At 43.2% G+C, this 19,043-nt stretch overlaps 1 pseudogene; it reads right to left on the reverse strand.

The window, feature by feature from the left end:
• Nucleotides 1–4,661: 4,661 nt before the first annotated feature.
• LOC139274626 (non-structural maintenance of chromosomes element 4 homolog A pseudogene) lies at nt 4,662–5,726 on the reverse strand (annotated as a pseudogene).
• Nucleotides 5,727–19,043: the final 13,317 nt, after the last annotated feature.

The raw sequence follows: 19,043 nt of genomic DNA on the forward strand, positions 1-19,043 counted from the left end.
TACTGAACAGATGAAATGAGTCAGGGACGGGTACCTTGGTCCGAGTACCAGCAATGCTTTTATTAAAGTTAAAACACACAGTAAAGCCACACCCACCCTGGTGTGTAAAACAAACAAATGCAGTACAATACACAGTCTGGCCAATCTAAACAGGCCCCTAACGCGAAGTACCCACATCTAAAACACCCCTGCTCGAATTCAAAATGCACCACTAAATCTGTCCAACAGAAATGTGCACGTGCTTATGATCCTTGCAAAATCCTCCCCACTAAAACCTCTAAAGCTTGGTTGGGACACACGATATCCTTTCACACTATGCAGTGGTCTTAAAGATCCATGGGCTGGGATAAATGCTCACCAATTACCCCTCTGGCTTACTCGCTGCTTCTCTCGATGAGGCGTATCTTCTGGGTCCATACCAAACTGTGGTATTCAAATCCAGTCTCAAGATCAGCCTCCCAGTCGAAGTAGCAAGGCTCTCTTGGCTTGTCGATGGTGGTTTCTTCTTTCTGTTCCAGATGGCATGCTTGATCCTTGTGCATTGCAAGCAGGCATAGAAGAGGGGAGAGAGAGAGATGGCTTCCAACAGCCATTCTCTTATACGTGCAAGATTAAAATCCAACTGTTCTTCCCGCCTGAGACTGTCCAACTGAAAAGCAAAACCAAGCCTTTGCCTGCCCCTTTGTCAACTGGGCTGTCCCTCGATGGGTGGCTCCTGTGGTCAAAATAGCTTTCCTTTGTCTTTCGATGGCCTGAAACACCAGCAACTTTACTTCATATCTCACTGATTCCATGACAAAAGGCACTCATCAACCATGATGTTACCGCATTCAGCTCATTCTCATTTCCGCCCAGTTGATGTGTATTCAACTTAAACATGTTTAAGTTGACCTGCTCCAGGTCAGCTCTTCTGCTGTACAGTAAATATGTCCAAGCAATTTCCAAAAAGTCCAAAAAGCTTGTTTTCGCTGATTCTTACACGCTGGAAAAATCTAAAAATATAAAAATATAAAAACTTACCCTTTTTTCAGTTTATCCAACTCACTGCCGTTGGCAGGGCTGCACCACTGTGTTTTCCCTGGCAGACATCACGGGGCGCGTTTCGCGGCGTATGGGTCAGGTGAGACTCGAAACTCGCAATGGTGTCACATTGCGAGCCATTGCACATGCGGTGCAGCTCTCCCCGGCGTTGCTTCAAAGCACCGCCCCAAAAATTGACCCAAGGATTGCGACCAGGCGAAAAACAGCTGACTGCTCCATTTTCCACCGCATAGGGTCAAAACCCAGCGAAAATCGGGTCGAAAATGACCCAAAAATAAAGCCAACGCCTTTAATGTAGATAAACAGCCCACTATAATTCACAGAGGCATAGAATCATAGACATTTACAGCACAGAAGAAGGTCATTCGGCTCATCATGTCCGTGCCGAGCATCAAAGAGCTATCCAGCCTAATCCCACTTTCCAGCTCTTGGTCCTTAGCCCTGTAGATTACAGCAATTCAAGTGCATTTCCAAGTACTTTTTAAGTGCTATGAGGGCTTCTGTCTCTACCACCCTTTCAGGCAGTCGGTTCAAGACCTCCATCACCCACTGGGTGAAAAAAATTTTCCTCAATTCCCCTCTAAACCTTCTACCAATTACTTTAAATCAATGCCCCCTGGTTATTCACCCCTCTGCTAAGGAAAATAAGTCCTTCCTATCCACCATATCTTGGCTCTCATAATTTTATACACCTCAATTAGGTCGCTCCTCAGCCTCCTCTGTTCCAAAGAAAACAACTCCTGCCAATCCAATCTTTCCTCATAGCAAAAATTTTCCAGTCCAAGCTACATTGTCATAAATTTCCTCTGTACCCTCTCTAGTGCAATCACACCATTCCTGTAATGTGGTGACCAGAACTCAGTGCTCTAGCTGTTGCCTAACTAATGTTTTGTACAGTTGAAGCATAACCTCCCTGCTCTTATATTCTATGCCTCGTCTAATAAAGGCAAGTATCCTATATGCCTTCTTAATCACCTGCTACCTCCAGGGATCTGTAGACATGCACTCTAAGGTTCCTCTACACTTCTCAGTGTTCTACCATTTATTGTGTATTCCCTTGCCTTGTTAGACCTCCACAAATGCATTACCTCACACTTCTCCGGATTGAATGACGTTTGCCACTGTTCTGCCCACCTGAACAGTCCATTGATATCTTCCTGCAGTCTACAGCTTTCTTCTTCATTCAAGTCTAAATCATTGATATATACCACAAAAAGCAAGGGACCTAGTACTGAGCCATGCAGAACCCCACTGGAAACAGCCTTCCAGTCACAAAAACACTCGACCATTACCCTTTGCTTCTTGCCTCTGAGCCAATTTTGAATCCAACTTGCCACTTTGCCTTGGATCGCATGGGTTTTTTCTTTTGTGACCAATCTGCCATGTGGGACCTTATCATAAGCCTTGCTAAAATGCATATACACCATGTCAAATGCACTACCCTCGTCGACCCTCCATGTTACCTCCTCAAAAAATTCAATCAAGTTAGTCAGACACGACCTTCCCTTAATCAGAAATAAAATGAACCGAGCCAAAGAAGGAGAAATTAGTTGGTGGGAAATGTTATAAAGGTGGAAGTAAGCAGTCTGTGCGATGGAGAGAAATTAAAAAAGAACAGAAAGACTTGCATTTATATAGCAACTTTCACAATCTCAAGACGCCCCATAGCACTTTACAGCCAATGAAAATGGGGTTGAAACTTCTGTTTGGGGTTGAATAGGTTGCCGATGTTTTTCACAGTGAGAGATGTTAATATTGGGGGTGGAACACTTTTCTAAATTTTTCACTCAGTGTTACTATCCAGAAATCGAAGATCAAGTATAACAGTTAGTAAAACTTCCTCTACTTTCTGCTGTTCACTTGCGATAATTATTGGTAAAATTTCCACCTGGTTGCCATACAATGAATTGTTGTGGTGAATTGTTGTTATAGTTCCATAGGAGAGGAGTGATACATTTCTATAATAGATTCCAAGCAAAATATGAGATATATAGCAGATCTCCCGTGGTGCTGATCACATTGAGTCAGATTTGCTGTTTATGAAAATAAGGGAGCTTATGCCATGTAGAGAATAACATCAGGGCTTCTCATTTACATTGACTGAATAAATCAAATTCCATTTTCATTAAATTATATTCTGGGAGTTTTACTAGTGATTTGGAGATTGAATTCCATGATTATATCTGTTATTCTGTGAAAATCATAAAAGAGTGTCCTTTATAATTTCATAAATATATTCCTCTACTTATGTGTTTCATTTTTATGTTGTAAGATATAACCTAGAAGTCTCAGTAATGCCAACACCACCCGGTAATAAATCATGAGACAAACTCTTAAAAACCATGAGATTTGGCAAGAAATCATGAGTTGCTATGTTTTCCCTGACCTTTTCCCCAGACAGGAAGAGCATTCGGCCGATTACTGACATAAGAACATAAGAAAAAGGAGCAGGAGTGGGTGGGTCAGTGGCCCCGCTGTCACGTCACTCACAGGCTGCCCTCGCTCTGCTTTTGACCTTATTTTTTCTGAAACATAACCTCCTCCAGCCCTACAACCCGCCGAGATCTTTGTGCTCCTCCTATTTGTGCCTCTTGCGCATTCCCAATTTTAATCATTCCGCCATTGACGGCCATGTCTTCAGCTGGCCACACTCACGCTACCATCCAATACAAGAGGCAACCTTTGTTGCCCCCAAACGGATTGAATGTTTAAGCAGACAGATGTACTAATTGGGTTGGCTTGTAGAAAGTGAGGTGCCTCAACATTTCTAAAAATGTAAACCTGACACCAGAATTCTGATTTTCAAAATTTGCCCCACTTTTTATGTTATTAAAATTTTAATTAACTTTCATCAGCGTCAAGATTAAACCATAAATCCGTCCCCTGGTGGAGTATTGGACTTAATAGAAAGTAATTAATAAAATGAAGTTAAACCTGTTTCAATCACTCTTCTTCCTTCTACTAAAATACTTCCTTGCCTCAACTAATGATTGAAAGCCTGATCTTACAAACCCATCTACAGTCGGATCATTTTATTTTACAAAGCGTATTCACATACAGCTCACAATTCTCACAAACTTGTTTCTCATTTCCTCTTCGAAAACATGCCACTGCCATCTGAAAGCAACAAAGTACCTTCTTGCTCCCTTGTTGCAGGTAAAACTCGGCGGCTCACTCACGTGTAATAGAATTAGTAAGAAGATGATATCAACTGATCTCTCCCACCAATTTGAATGCTTTGTCCAGCTCCACAGTGGAGGTCGGCTGTACTGATCTGGCTCGCTTTATTTTCTGTAACCGTGGCACCAAAGGAGAAGGGGGGACACGCATGGGAACTGGCTGATTTGTTTTTTTATTAATTTGAACCATTTATTTTCAAAAAAGTGTAAATGCATAACTATAGCTAGGCAAAAAGTAGCCGTGATTTTTAATTTCAAAAATAGAACTGGAAAAGTACACAAATGAAGGCATTAGCATTTATTGTATTGCTGTCTAAAGCCATATGTACAAAATAATCCTCATTTCTGAAAAACCACATTTTTCATTTGTTGTAGGGATTTGTATAAGGCACATTAAATTTATCGAGTAATGTTATCAGTCTCCTTGGGTGAATGCTGGTATCATAGCATCTGCTGTTTCAAATGTATCGTTACTGTTGACTCAAAAAATAACTGTTGCTTTGGTTGTTGTGGCCTTTCATTATCCACACTTTCATTTACTGGCTCAATGATGGGTAGTTTGTCTTGGTCAAGCCCAATTGCAGCAAAACCATCTCTCACAATGAAGGAGACAGGGACAATGTTCTCTACAGTCTGCGAGTAAGAATGTGAATCAATTACAAAGTCAAATAAATTGATTGCCATTTCGGGATCAGAATTGAAGTACGCCTACAATAGTTCTAAGATCCTCTCTATTTCATTTTCAGTGGGTTCTTGGTGAGATTCACCCATTTTCTTCACAGACCTTATTCTGCATTCTTCCTTAGTTCAGACCCTCTTCTATCTCTCAGTTCTCCGTCATGGAACTGGAGGTTCACTTGAAAGATCCCAACATATAATGACGGCTTGAGCTCTTTTAAAATATTTTTCAGTTTCATTTCCTAGTTTGGTCCAGGCATCTTTAGGAAGCTACCCTGCAGACTCATCGCCATCATCATTCCTTTCAGTTTCCAGTCGGTTCAAACACATGAATGTTAGCAGTTCCTCTGCAAAGACGGATGGGTCAAAAAGCACCATATCTGTGCGTAACTGATTAGCTTTCTCTTGAACCAGGTTTGTTGCAAGCACCAGAAACTGGGCATCCAAGGCTGCGTCGTGTGTCTGTCGGATATTGGAAAACAGTTTGTTAGCTTCCTCGAGTGCTTCTGTTATTTTATTACTGTCGGGTCTGGTCATATCCTCCCGATTCTGCTGATTGCTGTTGATGAGCTCCCGGTACTGATGACTCAGCATCCTTCAATGATTTGGGTCATTATCCCGGGCCCCATATGATCCGCCTCAATCACACAGGTTCTGGTCCTCAGCCATAGTACGAGCCGAGACGACTGAGCTTTTCCTGCTACGCGGCACTCCTCCCACAGCCAGCCCGTTAGAGGTGCCCAGGGTCGAGCGGTTTATTTTTTTTGTCATGTCAGCGTAAACCTTGCTTGGATAGGTGGTTTTCTTTGGCAGCAGAATGGCCTGCATGCTGGGTAAGACCCCACCCTGGGCTATGGTGACCTCACCCAACAACTTGTTCAGCTGTCGTCATTGCAGATGGCTGTAATGTCTGTAAGCTTGTAATGTTTGTAGCTCCACACTGTGGATGTGGACGTATTGTGTACTGCAACTGCAGAGTTAATAATAAACAGAACCAGGCAGATTCCAGAGGCTTCCGAGAAAGCTGCCTGCCATGTTGGAAGCTGTGTGTGCTTGTGCTCTGTGAAGATATCACATTTGGCGATGAGATGGGATTTTTCGGATGATTTAAAGCTTAAATTTTGTTGGTGAAGGATTCAGCCAGCCGACAGAGAGACTTTGGAAGTTTCTGTCTTTGGAAAAAAGCTACAAAATCCGAGGTAAAACACAGCACGCGGTGTGAACAGCTAGCGATTAAAATGACAGGTGTAATCGGACATTTGGGGGAATATAGACACGACCGGGAATGTTTTAAAGCATATGTGGATCGGCTAGTAATGTATTTCACTGCAAATAACATAATCGAAGTTCCAGACAATGCAGTCCAGAACCGGGCTGCGTTGGAACGTAAGAAAGCGATCTTCTTATCGGAGGCGGGTCCGGCATTGTACAAAACCCTTGTAAATCTGCTTGTGCCTGACGAGCCAAAGGACACAATGCTTAAAGAGATTTTAACAAAGCTGGAGCAGCACTATAACCCCAAACCGTTAGAAATTGCTGAAAGCTATCGTTTGGAATTTGGAATCAAAAGACTGATGTAAGTATGTGATTATATCGTAGCATTAAAAAAGCTATCAATGCACTGTAATTTTGGAAACTTTCAAAACCGAGCATTACGGGATCGTTTTGTTTGTGGGGTGAAAAATTATGCAATCAGAAGGAAGTTATTGACGACGGATGACTTGACTTTTGAGATTGCTTGTCAGACAGCGAGGTCGATGGGCATGGCCGAACAATGTTCCCGAGAATAAATAATGATTACGGTTGTCAGTCAACCGAGGTAAATCACTTGCAGGTTCAAAGTAAAAGATGGTGGGGGCCCAAAGTCTCAGAAACTGGAAATTCTAACAGAGCGTCGAAGTTGTGCTATAGGTGCCTGGGACAACACATTGCTCAAAGTTGTCCATACGTGAAGGCAGAGTGTTTCTTCTGCAGAAAGACTGGGCATCTTGCGAAGGCATGCCGACTGAAGGGAAAACCAGCTTTCAAAGCTATGAGTCCAGCGTTCAAAGCTACGAGTAGAAATACCAAGAGACTACATAGCATGGAAGAACAACAACAGGACGAGGAGATGTTAGAATTACATGTCATCAGGAGCATGAGGTTAACGGACAGCGATTCGGAAAGCATCAAAATCCACATAGATGTTGCGGGATTCAAGATACCAATGGAAATTGACACGGGTGCATCCATGAGTGTAGTACCGGAATCACTACACCGCGACAAATTGCGTGATTTCCAACTGGAGAAATCCAAGATAGAGCTGCGAGGCGACTCGGATGAGAAAATTCCTGTAGTAGGTCATATCACCGTACTGATGAAATATAAAGATCAATTTCAGAACTTGCTTCTAATAGTAGTGAAAGGAGACAAGTCTGCCTTACTAGGAAGAAATTGGTTGAGCTCACTGAAGCTGGATTGGAGTAAGATTTTCTGTGTGGAAGCGAGGTTTTCATCAACGGATGAGGTTATCAAGAAGTATCCGAAGGTGTTCTGCGAAACGGGCATTCCAATCCAAGGCTTCAAGGTGAGTGTCAGGGTACAACAGGACGCTAGATCGGTTTACTACAAGCCATGTTCCGTACCATATGCACTCAAGGAGAAAGTTGAGCAAGAACTCAAAAGACTAGAGACTGAGAACATTATTTGTAAGATAAATCGATGTAATTGGGCTACACCCATTGTTGTTGTACCTAAATCCGACGGTAAGGTAAGATTGTGTGGTGATTATAAAGTAACCATAAACCAGGTTCCAGAGGGTAATGCCCCCAATACATTACCAAATATAGAAGATTTATTCACACACTTGCAGGTGGTCAGATCTTCTCAAAACTGCATCTTACGAATGCCTACTTACAGCTTGAACTAGATGAGGAGTCCAAGTCATGTTTGACTATAAATACTCATCTAGGCCTATATCAATTTAATAGGCTACCGTTTGGAGTGTCTTCCGCCCCTGCCATATTCCAATGGGTGATGAACCAGATTTTGCAAGGTATTGAAGGGGTAGTATGTTATTTGGATGACATACTAATTTCAGCACCAAATAGGCAAATTCATAATAACACATTGAATGAAGTCCTCAAACGGCTAGAGAAGCACAGAGTACGAGTGTCTGCTCGTAAGTGTGAGTTATTTCAAAACTCAGTGAAGTACTTAGGGTACAGAGTAGACAAAGATGGTTTACAAAGAACATAAGAACATAAAAATTAGGAACAGGAGTAGGCCATCTAGCCCCTCGAGCCTGCTCCGCCATTCAACAAGATCATGGCTGACCATGGAAAAATTGGATGCAATTAGAAATGCACCCACTCCCAGGAATGTCATTGAACTTCGTTCATTGTTGGGTCTTTTGAACTATTATGGAAAGTTCCTACCAAATTTGGCTACAGTATTACATCCACTGAATGAACTATTGAAAAAACAGGTCCATTGGAAGTCGTCAAACGAATGCGATACAGCATTCAAGGGGTGTAAAAGCAAATTGGTAGAGAGCACCATGTTAATTCACTATAACATATCTAAGGAGATTAAGCTAGCATGTGATGCCTCTCCGTATGGAGTTGGGGCAGTGATCTCTCATGTATCACGTAGTGGGGAGGAGAGACCAATTTCTTTTGCTTCACGCACTCTCAGTGCCAGTGAAAGTAATTATGTGCAAATTCAAAGGGAAGCTTTGGCATTAATTTTTGGGGTCAAGAAGTTTTACAAATACTTGTATGGTCGTATGTTTACCATCATTACAGACCATAAACTCCATAACAGCAATCCTCTATCCAAAGTCCCCAGTTCCAACATTAGCTGCAGCCCGAATGCAGAGATGGACTTTGATTTTGTCAGCATATACATATGATATTGAATACAGACGATCAGCTGATCATAGTAATGCTGATACAATGTCTGGATTGCCTTCCCCATCACAAGTTACACCCGATAGGGAAGAAGTGTTTTATTTTTCATAACATTGATGAACTGCCAGTCACAGCTGAAGAGATTAGTAGAGCAACCAAATGTGACCCAGTGATGTCAAAGGTGTATGAGTATATTGCAAATGGATGGCTAAACCAAGTAACAGACAAAGATATACATCCATTCTTCATTCGTAAGAATGAATTATTAGTCGATAAAGATTGTATCATGTGGGGTGCAAGAGTGGTTATACCAAATAAATTCAGGTCCAAATTATTAGGAGACCTCCATGACCAGCACCTAGGAATGTGCTTGACCAAGAATTTTTCATGTAGTTATTTATGGTGGCCAGGTCTTGATAAAGATATAGAGTACATCGTGAGTCAGTGTACGACATGTCAATCGGTAAGCAAGCAACCACCACCAACACCTTACAGCCATGGAAATGGCCTCCCAGGGTGTGGCAAAGGCTACATATTGATTTTGCTGAGTTAGAAAGACAACAATTGTTCATTGTGATTGATAGCCATTCGAAGTGGGTTGAGGTGTTTCCAATGTGGAAAATAACAACAAGTAAAACATTGGATATTTTGCAAAAATTATTTTCTTCATTTGGCCTCCCTGAAGAAATTGTTTCGGATAATGGACCACAATTTCGTTCAGAAGAATTTGCACAATTCACGAGCAAAAATGGTGTGAAACATACCAAGGTTCCACCATACCATCCTGCTTCGAATGGTGCAGCAGAGCGCACTGTACAAATTGTAAAACATGCCCTCATAAAACAAATGTTAGATCCAAATCCAAGGAAATTACAGTTGTCATTGGATCACAAATTGGCTAATTTTTTGATTACATATCGAAATACTCCTCATACAACTACTGGTAGAACATCAGCAGAGTTGTTTCTCAAACAACAGCCACGAACCAGATTCTCTTTGTTAAAGCCAAATTTAGCACAGTCCATAGAAGAGACACAATTAAGACAGGAAGAGAATCATGATAGAGGTAGAGTAAAAGAGAGAAGTGTGATATTAAACCAGAAGGTGAGAGTGAAGAACCATCACCATAAATAGTTAAAGTGGTTACCAGGAAGAGTGGTGAAGAAATGTGGTCCTCGCACATATTTGTTAAAGATGTTTGATAATGGACAGGTTAGGTTTGTTCATATTGATCATATTTTACCTACAGACATGGAAGGAGTTAAAGGTGGGAATGATTCAATTATTTCTGACTCATCAGATAGTTTTGATACACCAGTAACAAATCCTAAATCCAATGTACAGGAAACAAATCCAGAAGAGAATCAGAATGAAAGTCTGAGTCCGAGTCAGGAAAACAAAGAGCCTGAAGTTAGAGTGAGTTCAAATGAAAATCAAGGAAATTCCGTGGAGGAAAACGTTCCTCAGGATGTGCCTCGAATGAGTTTACATTCGACACCAGGTTTGGAAGGTTCTTTTCGAGAGCGAAGGTATCCTCTTCGAAACAAAAAACAAGTGGTAAAGTTAAATTTGTAAATATGGGGAAAAATAGGTTTATATCCTGTGTTAAGTGTAAACATGAAAGTTATGTATGATGTTTGTTATACTAACTTCTTCATTAAAGAGGGAGAAGTATAATGTCTGTAAGCTTGTAATGTTTGTAGCTCCACACTGTGGATATGGACGTATTGTGTACTGCAACTGCAGAGTTAATAATAAACTGAACCAGGCAGATTAGAAACATAGAAACATAGAAAATAGGTGCAGGAGCAGGCCATTCAGCCCTTCTAGCCTGCACCGCCATTCAACGAGTTCATGGCTGAACATGAAACTTCAGTACCCACTTCCTGCTTTCACGCCATACCCCTTGATCCCCCGAGTAGTAAGGACTTCATCTAACTCCCTTTTGAATATATTTAGTGAATTGGCCTCAACTACTTCCTGTGGTAGAGAATTCCACAGGATCACCACTCTCTGGGTGAAGAAGTTTCTCCTTATCTCGGTCCTAAATGGCTTACCCCTTATCCTTAGACTGTGACCCCTGGTTCTGGACTTCCCCAACATTGGGAACATTCTTCCTGCATCCAACCTGTCCAAACCCGTCAGAATTTTAAACGTTTCTATGAGGTCCCCTCTCACTCTTCTGAACTCCAGTGAATACAAGCCCAGTTGATTCAGTCTTTCTTGATAGGTCAGTCCCACCATCCCGGGAATCAGTCTGGTGAATCTTCGCTGCACTCCCTCAACAGCAAGTATGTCCTTCCTCAAGTTAGGAGACCAAAACTGTACACAATACTCCAGGTGTGGCCTCACCAAGGCCCTGTACAACTGTAGCAACACCTCCCTGCCCCTGTACTCAAATCCCCTCGCTATGAAGGCCAACATGCCATTTGCTTTCTTAACCGCCTGCTGTACCTGCATGCCAACCTTCAATGACTGATGTACCATGACACCCAGGTCTCGTTGCACCTTCCCTTTTCCTAATCTGTCACCATTCAGATAATAGTCTGTCTCTCTGTTTTTACCACCAAAGTGGATAACCTCACATTTATCCACATTATACTTCATCTGCCACGCATTTGCCCACTCACCTAACCTATCCAAGTCACTCTGTAGCCTCATAGCATCCTCCTCGCAGCTCACACTGCCACCCAACTTAGTGTCATCCGCAAATTTGGAGATACTACATTTAATCCCTTCGTCTAAATCATTAATGTATAATGTAAACAGCTGGGGCCCCAGCACAGAACCCTGCGGTACCCCACTAGTCACTGCCTGCCATTCCGAAAAGTACCCATTTACTCCTACTCTTTGCTTCCTGTCTGACAACCAGTTCTCAATCCACGTCAGCACACTACCCCCAATCCCATGTGCTTTTACTTTGCACATTAATCTCCTGTGTGGGACTTTGTCGAAAGCCTTCTCAAAGTCCAAATATACCACATCAACTGGTACTCCTTTGTCCACTTTATTGGAAACATCCTCAAAAAATTCCAGAAGATTTGTCAAGCATGATCTCCCTTTTACAAATCCATGCTGACTTGGACCTATCATGTCACCATTTTCCAAATGCGCTGCTATGACATCCTTAATAATTGATTCCATAATTTTACCCACTACTGAGGTCAGGCTGACCGGTCTATAATTCCCTGCTTTCTCTCTCCCTCCTTTTTTAAAAAGTGGGGTTACATTGGCTACCCTCCACTCGATAGGAACTGATCCAGAGTCAATGGAATGTTGGAAAATGACTGTCAATGCATCCGCTATTTCCAAGGCCACCTCCTTAAGTACTCTGGGATGCAGTCCATCAGGCCCTGGGGATTTATCGGCCTTCAATCCCATCAATTTCCCCAACACAATTTCCCGACTAATAAAGATTTCCCTCAGTTCCTCCTCCTTAATAGACCCTCTGACCACTTTTATATCCGGAAGGTTGTTTGTGTCCTCCTTAGTGAATACTGAACCAAAGTACTTGTTCAATTGGTCTGCCATTTCTTTGTTCCCCATTATGACTTCCCCTGATTCTGACTGCAGGGGACCTACGTTTGTCTTTACTAACCTCTTTCTCTTTACATACCTATAGAAACTTTTGCAATCCGCCTTAATGTTCCCTGCAAGCTTCTTCTCGTACTCCATTTTCCCTACCCTAATCAAACCCTTTGTCCTCCTCTGCTGAGTTCTAAATTTCTCCCAGTCCCCAGGTTCGCTGCTATTTCTGGCCAATTTGTATGCCACTTCCTTGGCTTTAATACTATCCCTGATTTCCCTAGATAGCCACGGTTGAGCCACCTTCCCTTTTTTATTTTTACGCCAGACAGGAATGTACAATTGTTGTAATTCATCCATGCGTTCTCTAAATGTCTGCCATTGCCCATCCACAGTCAACCCCTTAAGTATCATTAGCCATTCTATCTTAGCCAATTCATGCCTCATACCTTCAAAGTTACCCTTCTTTAAGTTCTGGACCATGGTCTCTGAATTAACTGTTTCATTCTCCATCCTAATGCAGAATTCCACCATATTATGGTCACTCTTCCCCAAGGGGCCTCGCACAATGAGATTGCTAATTAATCCTCTCTCATTACACAACACCCAGTCTAAGATGGCCTCCCCCCTAGTTGGTTCCTCGACATATTGGTCTAGAAAACCATCCCTTATGCATTCCAGGAAATCCTCCTCCACCGTATTGCTTCCAGTTTGGCTAGCCCAATCTATGTGCATATTAAAGTCACCCATTATAACTGCTGCACCTTTATTGCATGCACTCCTAATTTCCTGTTTGATGCCCTCCCCAACATCACTACTACTGTTTGGAGGTCTGTACACAACTCCCACTAACGATTTTTGCCCTTTAGTGTTCTGCAGCTCTACCCATATAGATTCCACATCATCCAAGCTAATGTCTTTCCTAACTATTGCATTAATCTCCTCTTTAACCAGCAATGCTACCCCACCTCCTTTTCCTTTTATTCTATCCTTCCTGAATGTTGAATACCCCTGGATGTTGAGTTCCCAGCCCTGATCATCCTGGAGCCACGTCTCCGTAATCCCAATCACATCATATTTGTTAACATCTATTTGCACAATTAATTCATCCACCTTATTGCGGATACTCCTTGCATTAAGACACAAAGCCTTCAGGCTTGTTTTTTTAACACCTTTTGTCCTTTTAGAATTTTGCTGTACAGTGGCCCTTTTTGTTCTTTGCCTTGGGTTTCTCTGCCCTCCACTTTTCCTCATCTCCTTTCTGTCTTTTGCTTTTGCCTCCTTTTTGTCTCCCTCTGTCTCCCTGTATAGGTTCCCATCCCCCTGCAATATTAGTTTAACTCCTCCCCAACAGCACTAGCAAACACTCCCCCTAGGACATTGGTTCCGGACCTGCCCAGGTGCAGACCGTCCGGTTTGTACTGGTCCCACCTCCCCCAGAACCGGTTCCAATGCCCCAAGAATTTGAATCCCTCCCTGCTGCACCACTGCTCAAGCCATGTATTCATCTGCGCTATCCTGCGATTCCTACTCTGACTAGCACGTGGCACTGGTAGCAATCCCGAGATTACTACTTTTGAGGTCCTACTTTTTAATTTAGCTCCGAGCTCCTTAAATTCTTTTCGTAGGACCTCATCCCTTTTTTTACCTATGTCGTTGGTACCAATGTGCACCACGACAACTGGCTGTTCTCCCTCCCATTTCAGAATGTCCTGCACCCGCTCCGAGACATCCTTGACCCTTGCACCAGGGAGGCAACATACCATCCTGGAGTCTCGGTTGCGTCCGCAGAAACGCCTATCTATTCCCCTCACCATCGAATCCCCTATCACTATCGCGCTCCCACTCTTTTTCCTGCCCTCCTTTGCAGCAGAGCCACCTACGGTGCCATGAACTTGGCTGCTGCTGCCCTCCCCTGATGAGTCATCCTCCCCAACAGTACTCAAAGCAGTGTATCTGTTTTGCAGGGGGATGACCACAGGGGACTCCTGCACTATCTTTCTTGCACTGCTCTTCCTGTTGGTCTTCCATTCCCTATCTGGCTGTGGACCCTTCTCCTGCGGTAAGACCAACTCACTACACGTGATACTCACGTCATTCTCAGCATCGTGGATGCTCCAGAGTGAATCCACCTTCAGCTCCAATTCCGCAACGCGGACCGTCAAGAGCTCGAGGCGGATACACTTCCCGCACACGTAGTCGTCAGGGACACCGGAAGTGTCCCCGCGTTCCCACATGGTACAGGAGGAGCATATCACATGACCGAGCTCTCCTGCCATGTCTTAACCTTAGATACCCTTAAATTGGTAATAACAATAAAAATAAAAGAAAAGCTACTCACCAATCACCAGCCATGAGGCTTCCGAAGAGCTGCCTGCCATGTAGGAAGCTATGTGTGCTTGTGCTAGATGAAGATATCACAATGGCGAGTTGCAGGTGGCAGTGGATGATCCGAGTCTTCTTGTTGTCGTGGGCCGCGTTTCCCGCCAGCTCCAGGATCTCGGTGGTCAGGTACTCGAGGAGAGCAGCCAGGTAAACGGGGGCTCCGGCTCCGATATGGTTGGCATAGTGACCCTTGCGCAGTTGCCGGTGAATGCGGCCGACAGGAAACTGAGATCAGCTCTGGATGAATGGGTTTTAGATTGGGCGCGTGCTTTCTTTTCCCTCCAGTTTTACCACGACCAGATGTTCCACCAAAACTATCAACCAACTCTACAGATTCTGCCTGCAGCACGTGGCGCTTAACAGAGGGTGACACAACACGTCACTCCTGACCTCCAACCCACATGTCACCAGCAGGCAATCACAGGAAGAAATCGCAAATTAATGAATTAACTGAGTGGAATTGTGAGGTAGCATGTTTGGAGCATTTTCATTAAAAATCACATGTTCCACGATTAAATCGTGAGCCTTGGCATTACTGTAGAAGGGCTAAGTGTCCCAGCATTCTTTTCCAGCAGACCAGGTGCAGTAATACTGGGGTTTAAAGCATGGTTCAGATCATATCTTGTGTTAGTTTGGCTCTGACTTAACGATAGTGGAAAAATAAAATTGCATGTGATTTTCAGTTATTAATTAAAAGGGGTGGGGTTAATATATAATTGGGTTTAAAATCATCTATGTAATAAATAGACTTAACGACTATATATAGTAAAGAGGTAGTTTTGCCCATTCAAAAATATAACTCTACATATCACAAGCATTGCGGGATTCTTTCACACCCATGAAAGACCTTGTTGAATGCACTCAAGATTGTTTTTCCAATTGCCTGCTACCTTAAGTTAATCAGGTCCTAAACAGCAGTGCATTGAAATCCGCCAAACTGAGTATCTGTACAAAAGAACATTTCTTAATTCTATAATACCAGTGTGTTCAACAGTGCATATTAAAGAAGGCTTTTTTTAAGACTTCCTTCACCCTGTTGGCATGCCACTTCTTACCTCTAGTTTCCAACTGTCTCAATGCAGCACTCCCTCAGTACTGCATGGGAGATTATGTGATCAATCTTCTAGTCACATTAAGTAATTAAAACAAAAATAATAATAAGTAATAATAATATATATATGTTTAATTGTATAACTAATTTATACACAGAAAAAATAATTGTGTTTACAGGGGACCGTGGAATTTTTCTTACACGGGAGGGGGTCTTCGGAAGCAAAAAGGTTAAGAACCCCTGTTCCAAAGGAAATGTTGGGTGTGTATTGTCCTGCCTTATCCTGTTGGTTTTAAAAATAAAGTGTGCTGATTCCACCAGTGTGTTTCAAATAGATGCCCCCATCAATCTCCCACAATAGTTAGACGAAAAAGAATGCGAACAAGATAAGGCAAAATACAAAACACTGCAAGACATTCCACATGTCGAGGCAGAGAAAGAAGTGAGTCTTGAGCTCAACACTCCTCCCAGTTGTATTGATCATTGTAACTTGTTGAAGTACAAGGCCATTCTTGAGCATAAGAATTGTGTTTTATTAGTGAATCAGCTTGTTAACTCTGTGACTGCTGAGTGTTCTTTTAAATGTATTAATAAAATATACTCGCTACACACCATATTGGTTCGCTCACCTTCGGAATCTCTTACAGCATGTTCACTCAACAAACGTCTGAGAGCAGGAGTGGCAGACGTTTCTTCCAGCTGAAGCCCCCGCCTCCCGTACCTTGTTGTCAGCTTTAGGGCAGGTCCAGGGATTTCCTGAGCTTGTCCAGAAGTACCTCCAGAAAAATGGCATCCAGCAGGCCATACGCCGATAGGAAGCAGGCACACTGGCTGTGCGGGGCAATTTGTGGGCCCTACTCTGCCTTATTCAAATAGTAATCAATCCCAGATGAGAACTACCATCCACAGAGCAGCCAAAGAAAAAGAAGCAGCACCTCAAGTCTTCAACCAGACTGGCCCAAAGCCATCTCCCACAGAACAAGGTGCTGCTACAAAGTCCTGGTGGGACTATGGCGTGTTTGCCTCTGTAGTGCCACTAATAGCATGTGCCCTGGCCAGTACAATGTAAATGACCCCATTCCTGGAATTTGGTATTGGGTCATGGTGATGGCAAAGCAGCGGACAGCAGTTTTATGCTCTGGTATTTAGCAGTACTGAGATGTGACAGTGGGGATTAATTGCACTAGGGGTGTTCTTGGGCTTTGATAGTGCTGAAGATGGTGTCGAGCTTTGGCAGAACTAGGATGGGTGTACTATGGTTAGGTCCATTCCAGTGGGGTTTTTATAGAAACATAGAAACATAGAAAATAGGTGCAGGAGTAGGCCATTCGGCCCTTCGAGCCTGCACCGCCATTCAATTAGTTCATGGCTGAACATGCAACTTCAGTACCCCATTCCTGCTTTCTCGCCATACCCCTTGATCCCCCTCGTAGTAAGGACTACATCTAACTCCTTTTTGAATATATTTAGTGAATTGGCCTCAACAACTTTCTGTGGTAGAGAATTCCACAGGTTCACCACTCTCTGGGTGAAGAAGTTTCTCCTCATCTCGGTCCTAAATGGCTTACCCCTTATCCTTAGACTGTGACCTCTGGTTCTGGACTTCTCCAACATTGGGAACATTCTTCCTGCATCTAACCTGTCTAAACCCGTCAGAATTTTAAACGTTTCTATGAGATCCCCTCTCATTCTTCTGAACTCCAGTGAATACAAGCCCAGTTGATCCAGTCTTTCTTGATATGTCAGTACTGCCATCCCGGGAATCAGTCTGGTGAACCTTCGCTGCACTCCCTCAATAGCAAGAATGCCCTTCCTCAAGTTTGGAGACCAAAACTGTACACAATACTCCAGGTGTGGCCTCACCAAGGCCCTGTACAACTGTAGTAACACCTCCCTGCCCTGCACTCAAATCCTCTTGCTATGAAGGCCAACATGCCATTTGCTTTCTTTGGAGTTTAACAACATGTGGTAGTGGTGATGGTGGTGGGGGCCAGGGTTGATTCTTGCTAATTTAAAGATGGAGGGTGAGCCTGAGGTTTGGCAGTGCTGGGGGTAGATTTGGCTCACTGGTGGATTCACTGTCAGCAGTGAGGTGAGAGCACAGAGCACGACACCACTAGGTGAGGATGAGGGCATCCCAAGTCATATGAACATACGAAAGTGACTGACAGGAAAGGACCAACTGGGGTCCGTGTAGCCTGTCCCATATAGTCATGATGCAACTAAACATCATGATCCCATCCAGCTATCGTCACATAATCTCCTTGGCGAGGCAACAAAATCCATTTAAAAATTCTAGGCCAACTCAGGGAAACAACATTCTGGGTAATTTCTCTGTGACCCCCAAAGGCATTCAAAACAATTTCAAGGAGACCACAGTTATCATGAGGCTCGTCACCCAACATTCCACCTACTTTTTGATGCAGTAAAATCAGCCAAAGCCAGGAACTCCTCCAGCTCCCTCTTGAATGCTTGCAGCAAATTTACACTCACTACACAAGCTGACAACTTGTTCCAAAGATTCATGACCCTCTGTGAAAAGCAAAACATCCTGATGTCTAATCTAGTTTTACGTTTAAGTAACTTATACTCATGTCCCCTGATTCTCCCTAACCATTTGAAGCAAATATTTGACTTAAATGGAAATGAAAATCAGGAGATATGTATATTGGGTGACTGAATTGACATCGCCTATTTTACACTATTAGCCGAAGTCAAACTTACCCCCCCCGGTGTGAGAGCCCTATTGCAACATCTACGGAGGTTGCCACACAGTGTTGATTCCCTGCAACAGGACGCCACACAAGCTGGAAGCCAACCATACTTCTCCAAACTTTCAGACATGCTACGGCAACTCATTGGCTGACTTTCTAATACATCATACAATTGCACATCTACTGAAAGTAGTTTTCATTTGAAGGCTGGGCCCCTGGAGTTAGCATCTCTGTTCCCTTCAGCAGAGCTTAGAGTTGAGCTTGACATGCAAGACAGTTCGAATCCAACACCAAATATGGATACAACAAAATCAGTTTATTGTGTTCGACCAAGTGCAGACACATGCTTTGGCCCATAAATTGCGGCATCTCCGGGTGATACTCACAAGTTTCGTGTTTAGGCGTGCACGGAAGTTGCGATCTTTCAACATTTCTTTTCACAGATCATACAAATGCAAAAGTAAAGGGCCTCTGCAAGGCAAAAGTTGGGCTATTTTCCCAAATCCTGCCCAGCAAATGTCCTTAAAAGTCTTACATCTGGTAAAAAGCAGGCCTGCTTTTACCAGCGTAAAAAAGTTTA

This window comes from Pristiophorus japonicus, chromosome 10 (assembly GCF_044704955.1).
Source record: "Pristiophorus japonicus isolate sPriJap1 chromosome 10, sPriJap1.hap1, whole genome shotgun sequence".
NCBI classification, from domain to species: domain Eukaryota; kingdom Metazoa; phylum Chordata; class Chondrichthyes; family Pristiophoridae; genus Pristiophorus; species Pristiophorus japonicus.